We start from the raw sequence: 15,488 nt of genomic DNA, 5'->3' as shown, positions 1-15,488 counted from the left end.
AAGTTTATTATTGTCGGTCCCAAGCCTAGAAAAAGGAGGAGGGTTTACATGAAATAGATTTTAGGAAAAAGTTCTCGACATTTTAGTTTGTTTTAGGCCTCTACGAAAATTAAGACGACCCTGAATGAAGAGTGAAGTTTAACACATAGCCTAAGTGATTGAGTGTGAGAGGAGTCATCTTTTCAGCGGTCACGTGCTTTTTTTTCACCTTTCACTTAAACATTAGATATGGACTGATGTCAATCATAAAAACTCCATCATTATTAGACCATGTGTAGTGGATGGAGCTCTTAGACGTTCCTCTTTGGGCGCCCTTGGGGGCTGCCTTAGGGCGCCGAGAGCGCGAAACACCGCTGGGAGGGGGCTCGGAAGGTGGGGCACGAAGGGTGGGGGCTTCACAACGATGGGCGACGTTCTCTCTCCATCTCTCACACACAAATACATATATATGTATATATATAATAGGGGCATCAATGGGCTTTAAACCACAACGGGGCATTATTGGTTGGAGCTTCGATGCCCCCGGTGCTTACGTGACACTGACGTAGCACAGTAGAGGGCTTTGATGCCCCCCACCATAGAGAATAGTCTTGTGGAGGCGTTATGCGTCATGTGACGCCACGTTATCATAGAGGTTTTATGGTTAAAATGGGTGTAGTGAATGTAGTTCATTCAAATCATTCTCTATTATAATTTTATTAAAAAATTAAACTAAAGACAAACCCACCACCACCCATCCCCCCTCCCCCTCACCTGGTGTTGTGTGGGAAGCGCCACCCCCTCCATGGCGCCCAAAACCCCAGGGGGTGGTGTTCCCGTCACACTTGTCTAATATTCACGTAAGCCCACATTTCAAAGCAACTCAATCTATCTTTGTTAGGGCTGGCATATCGTGTATACACGTACACGATAAGACACGAACACGATAAGACACGAACACGAAATGGGTATACCTGTACACGACACGAAAACTTATCGTGTACCTATAACCCAAACACGAACATGAACCTGTTAATACCTGGTATACACGATAATACACGATAGTATACGATAATAGCTGTTTAGAAACACAAATTTGACAGCCTTTTAGCGAAACAAAAGTCGACGAAAGTTCATAAAAGTCTTAAAATAAAACATAAATCCATGCTCCTTAACAAATTTAATACAAAAACACATAAAATTCTAATCAAAATATATTGAAAAAAATATAAAGTTCCAACCTTCCAAGTTCCAATTGGTCTTTCTTCTCAAATCTTCAATTCCAAGAAATCAAACCTACACACAAAATAAGTATAGTCAATTAGTCATATTATTCATGGACAATTGGACATATTCATATAGTTTTATCAAGTAACATTATTAGAAAGTTTTAGAGTGAGGTACCTTATGATTGTTCATTGTTTTTAGCGAGCAACACTACTTGAAGCATTTGGAGTTGGTACCTTAGGATTGTTCACCGAGTTTAGAGCATTTCATTCACAACTAATGTCAAGCGACATTATATCTTCAGTGAGATCTTCCACACTAACTTTGTTAGAACCTACAAAGTACAAACAAACATATACATTATAAAATTAATATAATATAATGTATAAAACTTATAAAAATATATCAAAGATGAACATTACAAAATTCTCCATGTAACCAATCTTTTATGAATATTAGAGCCTCAACGGTAGCTTTACTAAGTGAACTTCGATGTTCGGTAATCACTCTTCCACTTGCACTAAATGTCGACTCCGATGCCACAGTAGATACCAGAATTGTCAAAAAGTCTTTTGCCATCCTCGCTAGTATGGGATATCTAAACTCATGGGCTTTCCAAAAAGCCAACACATCAAGTGGTAAGTTCCTATCAACTCTTGACTCCTCTAAGTACAATTGCAGTTCTGACTTTCGGTTAGTTGTAAAATCTTTACTTTGACATTTATCAAAATCATAAAACATATTAATAATAAAATTATTTAGTTAATAATTAAAAGGAAATATACATAAAACAAATAAATGAACAAACATAAAAATTACCTTAAGCCTTGAACTCGCACCACATGTTGAAACACCACTTGTGTCCTTAACACCTTTGCTACCACCTGAAGTAGGTGTTGACTCATCCCTTGTATCCTCACCCTCATTTAACAAGGCAATGACGTACTCATGAAAAGTAGAATGTAATAACTGATCAACATGTGTATATTCACTACTTCCCTCTCCATAAACTTTTGAATAACTCCAATCGATAAAATGCAACTTGTATCTAGGATCCAACACCACAGCCACGGCTAATGTAAGACTAAAATCTGACCAATATTTCTGAAACTTCCCCATCATCAAGTTTGCCATATTCTTTATATACTCATCTTCAGAATTCATCCCATCATACAAATTCAAATAAGCTAAAAAAACATGTGGATAGTACAAGTTCGCAGTCGGATATTTGGTACCCGAAAAAACATTTGTCACATCATAAAATACTTCAAGAAACGAACATATCTTTTGAATCCTATCCCACTCTGATGCAACTGGACATTCCTTATAATTAGAATCACTCAATTCTAAATGGCTAAATGCACGTCGATAATAAAGAGCACCATCAAGCATCAAATATGTGAAATTCCACCTTATAACAACATCTTGCCTTAACCCCTTTTGTTTTTTAATTGAACACAACTCAACACATTCCAAAAACTTTTCCTTCCTTTGTTGTGAACCTTTCACATACTTGATACTCTCTCTTACTTTGTAAACACAATCATCAATTTCCTTTAACACATCTTGCACAATCAAGTTCAAAATATGAGCACAACATCTCAAGTGAAAAAAAGCACCCTTAGAAACAAGTGGTGCTTTTGTATTCAACTGTTCACTTAGAAGCCTAATGAAAGCATCATTAGAAGATGCATTATCCAACGTTACACTAAATATTTTTTTTTCTATACCCCACTCTACTAGAATAGAAAACACCTTTTCACATATGGCAACACCAGTATGAGGTGGTGGCATGAAAGAAAACGATAAAACTCTCTTTTGCAATACCCAATGTTTATCAATATAATGAACTGTAATTGCTAAATACCCATCAGTAGTAATAGAAGTCCATAAATCTCCAGTTAAGCATTATCTCCCAGGTGATTCCATAAGAATAACTTTCATCTTTTCTTTTTCTCTCTTAAACTTTAGCACTAAATCAGATTTAACGGTATTTCTAGAGGGAATATTCACATCGGGTTGCAAATACTCAAACAAATCTTTAAAAGCGTTATACTCAACAAATGAAAAAGGTAATTCATGCATCAAAATAGCATCTATAATCATCTCACGAAACATATCATTAGAAAAAGAAGACGACTTTAACTTCATGTCACTATTTAGAAGCATTTGACCAACATCTTTATAACTAGAACCATAGCAGCTTTTTATGTGTTTCGTATGATTACCCGTACCTTGGCCACTATCATATATCATGATATGATGGAATTTATTGCACTCGGTTGGAGTCTTTTTTCCTATTTTTTGCTTAGTGTGTTTAATGAAGTAACGCCACACATGAGATCTCTCTATTCTTTCCTTTTGTTTTCTCTTTGACCCTGATTTGTTATCGCTTATATCTTCTTCATCCACCAAGTGAACCTCATCATACACATCCATATCCATCGAGAAGTCATCTTTTAAATTAATTCGGATAGAATCACTCTCCGTCTAGAATGATTAAGGAAAAAAAATACATAAAGTTACACAAAAATAAAACCAAACTTGAACCAAAATAAGTATAGTTGAATCAACAAACGTACTGTTTTTTTGGCTTTCTTATCCTTCGTCTATTCCACCTTGTTTTGTGGGTCACTAATAATTAACTAAATAGTAAATACTAACAAATGTGAGCAATCAAAATTTCAAAACCAAATAAGTGAACTAACTAAACTAAAACAGCCCTATAATAGTATTATAAACTCAAAAACCCACCAAGTCACCAAATCTTTAGTTTGTGTAAAAGTATATAATATCTGGAAAATCAAATAATATGTATTACTATTTGACCTAAAAAGTCAAACACAAGTTTCTGCAGCTGTTGCCAATAATGCCTATAAACGAATACAAAAAGTAATTGAAAAGATATCGAGCAGAAAGATATGTCATTCTATGTGAGCATTTGTTTACTTCAGTCAGTCAATCCCAAATCAATTATATACTTTTACACAAACTAAAGATGGATTGATGGCGTGAGAGGGAAGGCTGACGGACGGGAATTCTGGTGATGGCCGGCGACGGGAATGCTGGTGATGGCCGGCGACTGGCCGGAGACGGGTAGGCGACGGTAATTAGGACGGAGAGAGAGCGGCGTGCGTGAGACTGTGAGAGACTGAGAGGGAAGCGGCTGTAAGATTGTAAGAAATAAGAATTAGGGTTAGAGATAATATAAGTTATAGCTATATATATTTTATAATTTATTTAATTTTAAAATAACCAGGTACCTAATAGGCAAACAGATTATACCTGTTTAGAAACGAAAATAAACAGGTAACTCCGTGTATACCTGTTTAGTACACGAAAACTGTTAAGGACTTATCTGTTACCTGTTAATGTCGTGTAGGTACATGTCGTTTATTCGTGTCTCGTGTATAAATTGCCAGCCCTAATCTTAGTCACGTGATATAAAAAAAACTTAGAAGAATTAACAACATATTTCTTAAGAAACACAACCTAATATCACAAATCTATCGAGCCTTGTCAAAAGGAAAACAATTAACTTTTAGTAAAGAATGTTCTAAGTGGATTTACTCTCCATCTAAGAGAAGGTATGACTTTACTACAACTACAATTCATAACGTCTCTTAATTTATTTGACGGTGTAGACTTAGTTGTTCACTGATTCGATTAAAGATAAAAATTTTGATTCATTTTTTTAAAGATGAGTCATTAATATTAAAATTTATTTACATAAATATATGGATATGAAGAAGCACGGATCTAAACCCGAATAGGTTAGACCGATTATTCCATCGGATATGGATTATACGACAAATACTTTGTTAACACGAGTAAGGATTCAACAATTCCAACGACGGCAACTTGTAAAACAGAACATCGTGAACTCGCTACGGGAAGGACAAGAGTAGGGGTCTTCCCGTAAGTCCGTAACTACCCTCCAGCGTGATAATAAGTACAGTTCTAGAGAGAGAAAATACTTTAAGTGATTGATGTAATATGTGAAGTGTGAATTCCTACCTCATGATGATGACTTGAGTATTTATAGCCTGTGGTTAGAGGAATTTATTAGTACAACTGTCATCTTCTAGAAGATATTCTCTATAACAAACTGAAGATGTTTCCGCATTTGATATGATAGGACAACTGGCCATGTGCACGATTATAACAACCTTTCAGCTGTCATTCTTTGATTGGCTGCTACGTTACGTGCCTTTTACGAGAGAATCTTCGTGTAAACCTTCAAGAAGAGAGTAATTTACAACTGCTTTGCTGATGTCATCCTTTCGTCACCCTGCGAATGATGGAAATATCCTGTGGATGACTTCTAAGGAGATCCTTAATGACCCGCAGATCTTATTTCATGACCCTTGGTGCTTTTCACTACCTTTCCTCTTATTTCATGACCCTTGATGAGGATGTTCCGCGGATGACTTTTGAGTAAGTCTCGAATGACTCGCAGATACTCCTTTATGGGTATTTGAAGCTTTTCACTACCCTACTTCTATAAGTCCCACTAGTCCATTGTTTCTTCAGCGTGAAGTGTTTATACGGGTGAAATATTGGACTTAAGATATTTATGGGAATTTTAAATTTTTGCGTGGGCCTTTGGAGATATTTCTTTCATTTGAAGATAAGTATAAGGGTGAGTGATGTGAAATATCCGCAGGCTTCGTATGGTGATATGGCGTTTGTGCCGGTTGTTAAATGTACCAGAGTGTATTCTTTTTCGCTTTTTTGGTTTTCTCGCGTGACGTTGTTTCACCATTGGACCACTCATTGTCTCTCTCCACTATTACCCTCCCATTGCATTAATTGCGATGAGTATAAATAGGATGTTTCTTGTACTTATAAAAGTTTTATCATCCTTCCATCTTTGTTTTTCCCATCATCTTCTTCCTTGAGACATGTTATTTGTCATCAATTTTTCGCCATTGCTCGTTGTTCTCCATTTGCTTATGAGATAATGGCTTTAGAAAAGAAGAACTCGCCATCCATCAACCTTATAGAGATAAACTGGAAAAGACAGAGTTTGAGAAACTGGTTACTACCTACGGCATAGCGCCGGAGTGGGAACCGGAATATTCGGTAGCCAAGTCCACCGCCGACAAGCCTCCGACTGGGAAGACGGCGGTATATGCGGAGTATTTTTCTACTGGGAATCTTTGGTTTCCGATAACAAAGTTTCTCGGTAACGTAATTACCGGTCACAGAATCCATCTCTCTCAGATCCACCCATTTGGCCTTATGAGAATTCGTCATTTCGAATTTATTTGTATGGCTAACAACACTATGCCCACTATAGAAACATTTGACATATTCTACAAAATGAATTGGGGTGGTGGCTGGTTTCACTGTTCCACCACATCAAAAGGGGTTGTTGGTACCGAACCCCTTCTTAGTGCTTACGAGTGGAGGTCCAAGTTCTTCTGGATCCACGAGGACGTGGTTCCGATAACCATGGTCCTTTGCCCGCACAACAAGAAGCTTCCAGAACATAGGTTTTCTTCCTATGAAGGTCAAGTGTGGTACCAGAAATTAGTCCAAACGCCAACCCCAATGCGGGCGATTTATGAGCCGCTTATGGCTGTATCCTGAGTTTGAACCGTTTTTATAAAATGCGGATGGAAGTAAGTATCCATTAATCTATTTTTCTGTTTCTTATGCTTTGTCTTATTCTTTATTTATGTGGAACTTGCAGGCTAGGGGTCAGTGTTAAATGCACTGCTTGATAAAACAGTGGGTTGTATGCAGAAACGCCCGCGTGATCCAACGTTTCTTCCCATTTTAGACAAGACGAGGGACCATTTTTTATTTCCCAAAGATTTGCATGTGGTGTCAGAGACAATTCGTCCGTTGAATGCACTAACTTGAGATGGGGCGATTGTGTTGTTGCCATCAAGTGATGAATCATCACCCCGCGAAGAAAAACGTCCCGTTGATGGTTCTTATTTATCGGATGTTGTGCGTGCCCTAGCAGACATTAAACGCAAGAGGAAACACCGATTCTCTAAATCTAGTGAAGTGGATGATTGCTAGACCGATACTGACGAGGTCCATGCGAAAAAGAAGCGGGTAGTTGGGCCCAAGAAGATGAAGAAGGTTGACCTTGAAGACCGGGTCAAGCGCGTGGCCATGCAAACTTCAGCAAGTAATTTTTTAATTTCACTAAGGGGGTGTTTGGTACAGAGAATGGAAAAGGAGAGAAAATAGAAATGGAAATGGAATTGTAGAGAAAGAGAATTGGTTTGGAGAATGAGAATCATTTCTCTTGTTTGGTACACGAGAAAATAAACAGAGAACTCTTCCATACCCAACCCCACCTCCACCCAACCTGACACCACTCACCACCGCAGCCCCACCACCACCACCACAGCCCCATACCACCAGCACCACCACCACAGCCCTTTCTTCAACCACAGCCCACCACCACCGGCTGCCGCCACCAAATCCCCTTCTTCAACCACAGTACACAAGAAATTAAAAAGATTCAAATTTTTGGAACATAAGATATAGAAAAAGGAGGCTCAGATCTGTCATCACTGCCTCTTTGGAGATTTTGTGGTGGTGGTTGTGGTGGCGATGATGATGATGATAATCAGAAGCCACCTGCGACCACCGCCGATTTCCACCACCATTGTCACCCACCTGCGATCATAATCACCCGACCATCTGAAAACCCTAACCTACCACGAACCACCACTTGAAACCCTAATCTCCGTTCACCCGTACCACCTGCAACCTACAACCGGTTACCATCTCTGTGTTCACCACTGCGAACGGCGGAGACGGGGTGGTGGTTGCAGACTTGGAGACGAGGTGGCGGTTGCAGACTTGGAGACGAGGTGGCGGCCGGAGACGGGGTGGTGGCCGGAGACGAGGTGGTGGCCGGAGACGAGGTGGTGGCCGGAGACGAGGTGGTGACTTGCTATGAGGAGGCTGCTGAGAAATGGATTTCTCTTTGTTTTAAAGAGAAATGGAATTCTCTAGTTTTAGAGAAATAGAAAGAGAAATAGAAATGAAAAGTGGAAAACAAACAAAAGAAATATTTCTAATTCCATTTCTCCCCAATCAAATCCCTCTACCAGACACCCCCTAAGTGTTTTTAGAACTACTTCTCTTTTATTTCAGATTTATTTATTTTTTTAATTGGCAAAGAAACCGGCTGCACCGCCAAGGGTATTAACATTCAAGAACCATCGTCTTCTCCACCGGTGATAATCATTTCAGATGAGGTGTTGGAGTCCAAAGGAAAGGACCCGGTACAAGTTTTTGATAAACTGAAGTCGGAAGAGACCCCACAGAATCCTCTGCGATCCTTATCACATTTCTTTCAATTTGCTCCTGCCTGCCATGCGGGTGAAGGAGCAACGTCCTATGCAAAACAATCTCCTCAAGGAAGAAGGTTTTACCGACCTTCCGATTCCGATTACTATAGAATGGCTAATCCAGGAGAAGACGCTTATCTTCATCAACCACGCTGGACCTTGGTTCAAGGTTCACATTTTCGAATGCGGATATATGTGTTGAATTTCTCAGACATGGAATCCCGCCTGCAGAATGTGCGTACCAACGTGGTCGATCACGCCATGATCCTACCCATGGCTTTAACTTTAACTTAGCCAATGTAGTTGCTAGTGGGAAAGAAATCTTCAGAGAATGGATAACGATGGGAGAGAAGTGGGGAGTGATGACCAACAAAGTGTAAGAAGCTCAGAAAGTTGATGATGATGAACGCTTAGAGGCTAACACTTAAAAGTAGAAGTTAAAAGATGCTGAGTCCGCATTACAAGCAGAAAAAGATCGTCAGGGCATGGGAGACGGCGTGCAAATAACCAAAATGTCGTGCTTGCGGCTTCCCGTGAAGAGACATTTCGCAAAAAGGCTGACCTTGCAAAGGCTTTGGAAGCCAATGTTGCACTGGAAAGTCAAATCACCATGCAAGGCGATTTAATCCAAACTTATGATGCGGAAGTGAAGCTGCGGAAGGAACAGACGGAAGAGATGGACAAACGCGCTCAAATGCTCAAGGATGATAACATTAGGCTTATGAAAGCTTTTGATGAATTAAAGGAGAAAGAAAAGCGGTATGGGGAAGATAAACAATGGCTAATGTCTAAGGGTCTTCCACTGGTAAACACTTAAACTCTGTTATCTGAAATTTTCCTATCTTTCCTTTATTTTGAATACTTACTGTTTTGATGTCGATAGGTGATTGAGCATATCAAAGATGGACAAGAGTTGGGGAATTGTCTTGTTTTGTTACTTAATGCTTCTTCTCAAGACGGATGTAAAGTTGGTTTTGAGGAATGTATTGAGTACACAAGGACTCAACTTCCTCTTGAAAAGCACCCAATTCATGAACATGACTTGGAAGCAGAGTATAGTGAGAAACTTCAGACCTATTATAATCTTACTTTCACCCTTCAAGAAATGTTGCCAGAGTTTGCTTCAAGCGAAAATGGCTTTTAATTGCTTCGCGATTATTTATGCGAGCCTTCATATGACAATTCTCAGACTCCTCCAACTCCTCAAGACTAAGAGAACCCACAAGCACCTCCCATCCCGCAGGATCAAGACTTGCCGCTAGAATATGATTTTTATGACACGTGGGCCATTATGGCACGCACACCAAGTGAAATATTTAAGACACACATGACATTATGGCACGCACACCAAGTGAAATATTAAGACACACATGTCATTATGGAACGCACACCAAGTATATGATTTTTATGACACGCGGGTCAGTATGGCATACACACCAAGTAAAATATTTATGACACGCGGGTCATTATGGCACTCACACCAAACAAAATATTTATGATACGCAGATCATTATGGCACGCACATCAAGTATACTTTTTGTAACATTCAAATCACTAAAAAGGTAAGTCATTTTTAATAAATAAAAGTGGCAGGCAAGCCTTCCTTACAACATTTTTTGACACTAAGTAATACTCAGATTACTTTGTCTAATAGTGGCAGGCATACCACAAATAATATTTAAAGGCACGCAGGCCTCTATTGATGACACGCGGGCCATTATATGTAACACTTTTTTAGTTGTGCTACATTCCATGTTTGCGGAATCTCAGTTCCATCCAGCTTTTTTAACATGTATTCGCCGTTATTCAAAATTTCCTACTCTGTAAGGTCCTTCCCATGTTGGAGCTAATTTTCCTGAGGCTTTATTGTTGTGAAAGACGAAGTCTCCCGCATAAAATTTACAAATTTTGACCTTAGAATCATAGTACTTATGAAGTTGTCGTTTATAATTATTCTCTATAATAAGTGTTAACTCGCGTCGTTCCTCTAGAAGGTTAAGATTCAAACGTAATTCTTCATCTAATCATTAACAGATAATGTTCTTGCAGATGGGATTCCAATTTCTGTGGGAATCATGGCCTCTGTGCCATATTTCTGGCTAACTAGCGTCTCTAAGTTGCTGGCTTTCTTTTGGGTTCTGAAAGCTCATAACACATGCGGAAACTCATCAACCCATCCTGTACGTTTAATTCCCAGCCTTGACTTGATCCCGTCGTTGATGCTTCTATTGGCCCTTTCAACTTGACCGTTGGCTTGCGGATAAGCCACATATGTAAACACTTGGTTTATTTGAAGTTCTTTCAACCATGCTTGCAACTCGTCGTATGCAAATTGAGTTCCACTGTCACTAACTATTGTTTTCGGGAGGCCAAAATGACAAATGATGAACTCCCATATAAACCTTTTCACACTCGCAGTAGTAATAGATGCAACTGGTTTAGTTTCAACCCATTTAGTAAAATAATTAATTGCCACTATTAAGAATTTGACGCGTCCCGGAGCTTCTGGGAATGGTCCCATAATATCAATTGCCCATTTTTTGGAATGGCCAAGCGGACGATACTGGCACTAACTCATTTTTTGGCCGCAAGGTGTTTGGTGCATGTCGTTGGCATGAATGACATTTTTGAATCTCATGAACCGCGTCAACATGCATCCCAGGCCAATATTATCCTACATTCATCAACTTGGCGACCGCCATCCTAGGTCCCCTGTGCAAACTGCATATTCCTTCGTAAATTTCTCTTAAGTTGGCATCTTCTGCATCAACACATCTAAGGAGTGGCCCTAAGAAAGATTGGCGATATAGTATCCCGTTTTGCAACTGATAATTCAACGCCTTATGTCTAATCTTTTAGCCTGCTAATTTTCCTTCTGGAAGTGATCCTAACGACAAGTATGCAATAATTAGATTCATCCAAGATTCAACTCCCGTTTGTATGACCAACACCTGACGTTGCGAGACTGATGGTCGATCTAAAACTTCAATGCGTATATCCTTAGCAAAATGTTCAAATTTTGTTGACGCTAATTTGCTTAAGGCATCCGCATTTTTGTTTTCATTTCTTTTAATATGAATGACCTTGCATGAAGCAAATTGAAGTATGAGTTCTTTTGCCTGAGACAAGTATGAGGCCATCACTTCATTATTAGCTTCATATGATTCATTAATCTGCCCCGCAATCAACATTTAGTCGGCATGTGCTTCAAGATGTTGTACACCAAGTTTTCTAGCAATCCGTAACCCTGCCAGGAATGCTTCATATTCAACTTAGTTATTAGTGCTCTTGAAATCTAACTTGATGGCATAAGTAAACTCATGACCTTCCGGGTTGACCAATCTCAGACCCGCACCAGATCCTTCTTCGCTTGATGCCCCATCCATAAACAAAGACCACTCTTGATCTTGTTCCGGTGGAGTAGTAATGTGTTGTTCTCTCAAACACTATGTCTCCTTGTGTTGCATAACCTCAGTGACAAAGTCTTCCATGATTTTTTCTTTAACTGTTGATCTTGTCTATATTCATTCGTGTGTTCACCCAACTCTATAGCCTTTTTAGCCAACCTTACAGACAACTCAGGTATGCTCAAAACCTTCTTTAACTTATATCCCGTCAAAATGTTGATCGGGTGACCTTGAAGGTATCTTCGGAGGCGTGTAGCCACATACACCAAAGTTAAAACCAGCTTTTCCAGCATAGAATACCTTGTTTCTGCATCCGTCAATATTCTGCTAACATAATAAATTGGCGTTTTGACAGTTTTCCTATCTGTTAGCAATACTGCGCCAATGGCTATATTTGACACTGAAAGATACAAGGTTAGCAGTTCCCCTGCTTGAGGTGCGAACAGTGTAGGTACCTCCATTAAACATTTATTTACTTCCATGAATGCTTGTTTTCGTGTCATGCATTCGCTCAAGCACCATGGCAAATAATATCCCAGTATTGTAAGGTACCGGTCTTTTATGCCTTTGGAACTCGTTATGTTTGGAAATGTATAAATATATGAAGTTCTCAAATCGAAAGGTAAAAGCGTTCCATGCCATTTGTCTCACAATTATTTGTGTATTTGACGAGTAAGAAACAATGTGGTTTTAATGGGAATCTGTGCAATTAAGTAATGTGGTGGGGAACATAAAAGCTTTTGGATACCTATGGGTGCGGAATAGGTCGAAAAAGACGAATATGACATTCGAGAATTGGAGGCCATTTACGTTACAAGATGGATAACTTTTGTAATGTTGCAATTTATTTCCGTGCATGCACTGTAACTTAAAATTCGTATGTGTGTGTGTGTGGGGAGGATATTCTTGTCTGGTTAGTATCTTGCTAAACATTTTGTAGGTGGTTATCAATAAAGTTTTTTATTGGCCGTTAAAAAAGGTATCAAACTTAGAAGTGAAACGAGTAAAAAGGATATTCTAATAATCTATATAATGGTTGAGGCCTCTTTACAACATTTTTTTACAGCCAAAAGTAACATGTCGTTATAAGTAAAGGAAAATAAAACCACCAAATGATTAAAGCGTCTAACAAGATATGAAATTATAAAGAAAATTTAATAAAATTAAATTTGCATCACTTTTTCTATTCTAGACATGTAGATTAGGTTTTGTTCTTGACCCATCAAAAATGATATGCCTTTAATGTCGTTCATCACCTTTTCTATCACCACAGATTTAATATTAAAAATAAAATCATTTATTGTTCTTTAAACCAACCAATAACAAGTTACGACCGAAATTGCTTGACTCTTGTTATTCTTATGTAATTTTGGAAATTCCAAAATTTCTTTCACCGAATCAAAATGGGATGAGTTGGGTAGCATTACCCAAGCATGAATGATCGCGCTCGCTTAGCAAACCGACAATGCACCATAAGATGTACTGATGATTCTAGATCCAAGTTACACCACACATAATTAACATCTCCAATGCTTGTACCCCTTGTGCCCTTGTTAATAACTTCATCCTTTTAGCAATTCGCTCTATTAATAGCCTCCGTTAGGAGTGTCCAAAATACCCGAATCCGATTAACACGAATTGACCCGAACCAGAATAAGCTAATTAGGTTCGGGTTAAATAGGGTCAAAAAGTATTAATCGGGGCCGAATTATTAATAGGGTCGGGTTTCGGGTTCATTTTTGAAAAAAATTCGGGTTTCGGGTTAACCCGATTAGTGATGATACTTTACTTCAAATACAATAATGAAAATGTGATGAAAATGTAAAATAAGCACTAAAAAGTTAATACTGAAAGTTTTATAGAGGAGTTAATTATTTTGCTTGTTCATGAACCGTTAGACTGAAAATTCTATTGAAATAAACGCACGATGAAAAATGTTTCACTCGTTCATCTATGTTCGTAAACACTTGTTTATGATCGTTCATTTAAGTTTTTTTACGTTCTTTCATGTTCGTTTACATATTAATAGAAAGTTATTAAATATTATTTGCATTTAGAAATAATATCACCATAATATATTTATATTTGTTTATTTGTTTTCATTTAAATGCGATCATTTGTGTTCGTTAATGTATGTTTGTTTCCGTTAACGTATGTACATGTTTAGTCATGTTCGTTTGTCTTTGTTTAATTGTGTTCATTTATGTTTGTGAAATGTTCGATTAAATTTTAAATGAACGCTCATAAAAAAACAGAACATGTTAATTTTTAACTAACGAACATAAACACAAATATTTGTTCGATTAAGTGTTTGTGATCGTATTCGTTTAAAGTTAAAAGAACGAACACGGGCATGCCATTGTGCATGTCCATCAGGTTCATTTACAAGCATATATATAATTATTAGATAATTACTTGTGAAAGAGTGAAAGAAATTGAAAATTGAGTGGAATGAGAAATTTTGCAACCCACGAGTTACAAGCATACAAACCAACTTAAAATTATAAAGTAACATGGTCAACCCGATTAACCCGACTAAACCGAAACCCGAATAACCCGAACCCAACTAACCCGAACTTTAATAGGGTCGGGTTTTGGGTTAGGTATTTTTAAAAAAAAAACCCGACTAACCCGACCCAATTAACACCCCTAGCCTTCGTGTACAACAATAGTTTATACACAATATAATGGTAATACTTAATAGTGTATTTTATATAATTTAATAAAATAGGATAAAGTATTGATGGGCCAGTTCCGGTTCACTCGAACTTAGGTGGAGCACGTTTTTGTTTCATGCGACCTTGCACAATATGCGTGGAGTGTTATTTCTCAATGGTGTAAGGTGCCTACTTTCTTTTTTGTTTAGTTTTCGCGACGTGTTGGAGATAATAAATTCTCTATGTTTTTGTGCAAGAAAGCAAAGGTGTTCCAAGCAGCTTGTTTGGTTGCGACTGGTGTTTGCGGAGAAAAAGAAATGCCGTTGTTCATACCGCAATTCAAGTTTCTTTGTCAAGCTTGATCGAGAAAATAAAGGTAATGCAGTTTTTATGAGTTAAGAATAGAGGAAAATTGAAGGAACTTACATGGAAGGATTAGTGTATGTTCAAAAGTGTAATATTAATTTTATTTTTGTGGTATATTGGTGTTCTAACAACTTGCAGTTTATTTCTAATATATATTGATTTTGTTGATCGTTTAAAAAAACTTTTTTACTCTCTTTGACGGGCAATTTTCATAAAAGTTAAAAGAAAGAAATACAAAATTTCTAATAATAGATGTGAAATTCACATTGTGAATAACAATTTTAAAAGAGAATTTCCAACACCCACTTCAAGCAAACATCGTACATTTATATTGCTGTCAACGTCGGATCTCCTTTTCATTGATTGTAAAAGTAGGACCGTGTAGATGTCTTGCAAGGATCAAAGTCATAATTCCTAAATTCAGTGTTCTAATTATAGGTTTGGATTGTCTTTATTTTCTTTCTAACAACAAATTTATTTTCATGTTGAGTCTTCTTAATCTTGCATTTGTAAGAATTTGAACCTAT

General features: G+C 37.9%; 1 pseudogene; it reads right to left on the bottom strand.

Moving 5' to 3' along the window:
* Positions 1-1,403: 1,403 nt before the first annotated feature.
* On the bottom strand, positions 1,404-6,465 carry LOC143561073 (zinc finger BED domain-containing protein RICESLEEPER 2-like; annotated as a pseudogene).
* Positions 6,466-15,488: the final 9,023 nt, after the last annotated feature.

The sequence above is a fragment of the Bidens hawaiensis genome, unplaced genomic scaffold (assembly GCF_021521415.1).
Source record: "Bidens hawaiensis isolate Kalapana, Puna unplaced genomic scaffold, B.hawaiensis_p1.1 tig00020528_1, whole genome shotgun sequence".
Classification (NCBI taxonomy): Eukaryota; Viridiplantae; Streptophyta; class Magnoliopsida; order Asterales; family Asteraceae; genus Bidens; species Bidens hawaiensis.
This window is presented reverse-complemented; position numbering and strand designations above follow the sequence as displayed.